Source organism: Globicephala melas, chromosome 8 (assembly GCF_963455315.2).
Source record: "Globicephala melas chromosome 8, mGloMel1.2, whole genome shotgun sequence".
NCBI classification, from domain to species: domain Eukaryota; kingdom Metazoa; phylum Chordata; class Mammalia; order Artiodactyla; family Delphinidae; genus Globicephala; species Globicephala melas.
Window position 1 is genome coordinate 39,624,533 of NC_083321.1, and position 5,474 is coordinate 39,630,006.

General features: G+C 51.9%; 1 non-coding gene across 1 annotated transcript; it reads left to right on the forward strand.

Annotated features, from left to right (window-relative positions):
• Nucleotides 1–586: 586 nt before the first annotated feature.
• On the forward strand, nucleotides 587–659 carry TRNAK-UUU (transfer RNA lysine (anticodon UUU)). Its single transcript has one exon. It is a non-coding gene; the product is annotated as a tRNA-Lys (tRNA).
• The last annotated feature ends 4,815 nt before the right edge of the window (nucleotides 660–5,474 follow it).

The following is a 5,474-nucleotide window of genomic DNA, read 5'->3' on the forward strand; positions in this document are numbered from 1 at the left end:
CTATGGAATGAGGGCAAGCAATTTGTTTTAAGTAAGCAGCAGTGAAGTTTAAAAAATTAATTTCTCTCACATTTTGTTAATCATATGATTCCACTTAGCTGCAAGGGAGGCTGAACGACATAGTCTGTAGTTGAGCAATCCTATGCCCAGTTTAAAAGAGGAGCTGTGGACATAAAAACATGCTCATGAGCCAGTAGAGAAATTCAAATTAAAACCATAGTGAGATGCTACTAAACTCTCACTAGAATGGCTAAAAATAAAAGAGTTGATCATACCATGTGTCAATGAAGATGTAGAGCAACTGGAATTCTCAGACACCACTTGCGGGAATGTAAAATTACAACCACTTAGAAAAATGGCTTGGCAGTTCCGTAGAAGGCTAAACATACACCTACCCTGTGGCCCAGACAATCCACTTCTATATATTTACCCAAGAGAATGAAAACATATGTCTGTACAAAGACTTGTGTGGATGTAGCAACTTTATTTGTAATTGCCCCAAACTTGAATTGGAAACAATTCAACTTTCTCCATCAAGAAGTGAATGGATAAACAGAATGTGGTCCATCCATATGATGGAGGGAATTCCCTGGTGGTCCAGTGGTTAGGACTCTGCGCTTTTACTGCTGAGGCCCCTGGTTCAATCCCTGGTCAGGGAACTAAGATCCCACAAACCTCACGGTGTGACCAAAAAGCAAAAAAACACATGATGAACTACTACTCGGCAATAAGAAGGAATGAACTGTTGGTACACGCAGCAACAGGGATGAATCTCAAAATAATTACCATGAGCAAAAGAAGCCAGACAAAAGAGTACCTCCTGTGTGAGTCCACTTACGTAAAACTTTAGAAAATGCCATCTAATCTTTAGGAACAGAAAGATCATTGGCTGCCTGGGGATGAGGGCCATGGGAAGGAGGGATCAAGGAAGGGACTGACTGCAAACGGGCAAAAAACTACTTTTGGGGTGATGGCTATAATCGTCTTGATAGTAGTGGTGGTTTCATGGGTATGTACACGTGTCAAACTCATCAAATCATGCGCTTTAAATATATGCAACAAATATATGCAATATATACAATATAACATATTGTATGTCAGTAATACCTCATACTATAATAGCACAATACATGATATATATTTACGTGTTTATATATAATAGCTATAGTTTATAATAGCTATAAAACAAAATGTAAAGCTCTTACTGTGGGGGGAGCAGAGGATGGATGCTGGTGGACGGTGGCAGTTTCTACCGCAGAGGGGAGAAGCGGTACTTAGATGCCGAGGGCGGCGGTGGTTTCTGAAAGATGGTCTTGGGGCCTCCCTGGGGCTGACTCTTGCCCTTTCAGAGAGGCTTAGGGAGAGAGTAGGAGGGACCTGTGCCCCGTCCTGCATGGAGCCCTGGGAGGCAGGAGCCTTGTCAGCATTCCCTGGGCCAGTGCAGGCGGAGGGGAGACGATGTGGCCACGCTGGGGGAGAGGGTGGTGGTCAGGGGTACAGCCTCTCTCAGTCTCCGCCTGCCCCAGTGCAACCAGAAGAGCTGCAAGATTTTTAAGAGCCCTTGAAAGGGTATCTTAATCCAAACCCTCTAAGAAGCAGATGCCAGGACAAGAAGTTGTAGCAAACTGTACCTGTCCTCCCTTCCCTGGGCCCCAGTTTCACCACACTGGGCTTTGGCGTTTGGGGTGGGTGTTCAGGGTGGGAGAGCCAGGAGGAGGATCACCTTGCTTTGCACTTGTGTCGAGACTCTAAGTGGGCACATCTTCCTCCGAGGTGGAGAGGGGAGGCTCACCTGGCCTGGACCTTCACTCCGTTTGTGGGCAGAGCTTTCCACCATATCCTTGACTCTGGGCTCAGCTGGTGCCTTGCTTTAGCCAATGGCCTGGTAATAGGTGCAACGCAAGCAGAGCCTTCACAAGCACTTGTGCATTGGGGCTTGCTCTCTTGTCACTTTTGTTCCTTCATCACCCATGAAAACATGTCCAGGTTAGCTGCTGGAGACCATGGGAGACAGGCAGAAAAGACCACACTTATCCCAGATCACTGACTGGCTGCAGATGGATGAGTGAGCTTAGCCCAAATCACTGGAGCCTGGTGCAAATCCTCAGAACTGTCCTACCAATACACAGATGCCTAAGAAAATAATCCATTGGTGCGTTTCAGGCTACTACATTTTGGGGCGGTTTGTTACGCATAATAGCTAACTGATACAGTGTCCATACCTCTGATCCACACCCCTGCCTTGATTTGTCCACTCAGCTGGGAATATTTATTCCAGCAAGGCTGCCCCCTGTCTTGGCCCCTTCCTGAGCTCTGGGGACCTTCTGGACAGCAGAGGCCAGAGAAGGCCTGGCCTCACGTGTGCAGCTCTCACACCTCTGGGGAAAAGCGGTGAGGAGGGGGCAGCTGGTTCAACATGAACCACTGCAGAGGAAGCTGGAGTCATGAAGGAGCAGGGAAGTGGTGAGGATGTGAATTCCACTCGGGGAAATGCACAACTTGATTACTACTCAACATTTGCAGTACCCAGATACTCTAATTAAAAGAAAAGGTCAATAGGTTAAATAAGTAACTTAATCAGAAAATTATGCAAAGTGCCACAAGTCAAACATATTACACAGGCCCTTGAGATCGATACGGTATGCAAATCGATCACCCGCGATCAGGACAGCACAGCGTCGGGGAGGGGAAAGTCAGCCCAGGAGGCTCAGGAGACCCAGCCTGAGCTGGGGAATGTGGGGACCTGGCACCCCAAAGTAGGTCAGTGAGGGAGATGCAGTCTTTCATCTGTAGACCAGGGAGGATAGCGTGGCATAGAGCACAGGTTTGGGGGCCCATGGCCCTGGGCTGGAGGCCCATCTCTGCCTCTGCTGAGCTGTGTGGCCTTGGGCAAGCCATGTTGCCACTCTGAGCTTCACTGACAAAGCAGGGATGTTAATACTGGCCTCTCAAGTTAGGGGACGCCTCAATTATCAGCTCTGACCCTGAGAGGGGTGTGTGTGTGTATATCATGGGTCCAGTGAGATTTCCTTCCTCTCTGCCACCTGCCTTTCTTCCTCCAAAGCCCTGCAGCCAGAGACCTCGATCAGAGACCAGCCAGAGGCCTTTAAATCCATTTAGAACACTGATTCTCAACTGGGGGGGGATACCTGTCATATCTGGAGGAATTGGGGGTTGTTACAACCCATTGGGGTGGGGGTGTGCTACCGACATCTAGTGGGTAGAAGCCAGAGGTGCTTCCTAAACACTCGTGACACACAGGACAGCCAGCCCCCTCCGCGCCCAGAAAGAATTTTCCAGCCCCTATGTCCGCAGTGCTGAGGTTGAGAAACCCTGACTTAGGACTGAGTAGCTTCTGAGAGAGAGTGGGGCGGCTGAATCAGCGACAGCCTAAGAGGTGGCAAGAACCCTCTGGAGTGACGCAGAACCGAGTGACGATAGCCTGTCAGGGCTCCGGGAACCCCTGTGGGAGCTCTGACTAGTCCCGGCCCTTCAGCGGAGGTCCCCCGGGAGCCCCCCGCCCCGGGCCTGTGAGCGAGATGACAGACTCACGGATGACAGAGCTTGCTGGGGGCAGTCCTGTCAGCTCGGCCCGGCCTTGAGACGTCAGGCCTGGCCTGGCCCTGGTGAAGGGGAGGCGGCCGTGGGGGGACTGCCCTGGCCTGGCATTCCCTTGCAGCCTGAAGGAATGTGGTAGAAATGGACCCTTATTTGGGCTTGTTTTTATCCCTCAGGAGTGTTAAAGTGGCCTGGCTTTTCCCAGGCTTTCTGGCTGCTCAAGGGAGGGAAGTGGGACCTTGGGGACCGTCCCAGGCCTGGTGCAGAGAGAAGAGACCCAGCCCCCACCTGGGGTACAGAGTGGGAGGCCTGTGCTGCTGCTGGGGGCCTGGGAAAAAGCAAGGGGGTGGCTTGCCTCTGGAGCCTCCTCTTGGCACCTGGGCCCCCAAGGGTGCTCTCCCAGGGGAAGGCTGAGCTGGAGACCATCTGGGTCCTTGAGGGGAAGGGACTGGAAGAGATCCATTCAGGGCTCCTTGGGGCCAAAGGCAGGAGACACGCCGCATGGAGAGGGCACGGGGCCGCGAGGGCAGGGAGCGTGGCTCTCTTCCTTCCAAGGGACCCTCAGTGTCTTGAGTCTCCTCCCACCAGATCTGGAGACCCCCCGGGCCTCTGAGATCAGAGGGTGTCACTGAAGACTGACGCCATTGACTCACGCCATGGGGTTCAGGTCTGGGGAAAAGAGCACAAGCGGTGGTGCGGACGGTCAGGCACCTTCCATATCCCCTTCCTCATGCCGAACATAGTCATCTCGGGCCTGCAAGCTTCCCTTTCCTGGTTCTCAGGCACAGGCCGTTGGAGCATCCCAGAGTCCTCCCCAGTGGTTGGGGAACTAAGGCCCATGAATGGTTAGGGTCATATCCAAGACCAAAGTGTCGGTCGATGGCAGAGCCCCAAACAGAGCCTAGGTCTCCTGACTTTATCCAATACGACCAGGTGACAACCTCACAGCTGCCTCTGCTCTCTTTTGTGCTTGGCCCGTCTCATGAAAAGCGGCCTTCTAAAAAGGACACTGTACTAGCCATCAACTGCACTGTTACAAATTACTCCAAAACGTAGCAGCTTGAAACGACAAACGTGTATCACCATGCAGCCCCTATGGGTCAGGAAACCAGGTGCACCTTAGTTGGGTCCTTGAAAATTCTCAAGGTCTCTGACAAGGACACGATTGGGGTGCCAGCTGGGGCTGCAGTCTTTTTAAGGCGCGATTGGAGAGGATCTGCTTCCCAGCTCACGCATGTGGCTGTTGACAGACCTTAGGATCTCGCGGGCTGTTGGCCAGAGATGCCAGTTCCTTGCCAAGAGGCCTCCCCACAGGAGATCCCAGCATGGCGCCTGGCTTCCTTCCGAGGGAGGGTGGAGAGAGGCCAGGGAGGGCCAGCAAGGCAGAAGTAGAATCTTTTTGTAACCTCATCTAGGAGTGACGTCCCATCACTTTGGCCATATTCTATTTGTTAGAAGTGAGTCACGAGGTCCAGCCCACACCCAGGGGGAGGGAATCACACAAGCGTGAACACTCGGAAGCGGGGACTATTGGAAGCTGCTTGAAAGTCCGCTTCCCACACAGGCAGTCGGTAGAGAAGGTCTGATGGAGGCCCTATGGCTTCTCCCCTCACTTAATAGTTCATCTGCTTTCAAACTTTTAGGGGAAACCCTAATAAATATGACGATTAAAATGGAGCTGGAGCAGGGGTGGGGTCCTCTTCTCCCCTCCAGACAGGAACCTCAGCCTAGATTTTGAAACCTATCCAATGGAGGCAAAAGCACTTGGCTGTGGGCCAGAAATGTCGGGTCCTAGGCCAGGCTTTAGGGACTCCAGGTAAGTCACTTAGTTCACAGATGGTCCTACCTGTAAAAGGAGGAGACCGGGTGGGGATTTCTGATGGAACGTTCTCCCATATTGAAATTTTCTCCCACTC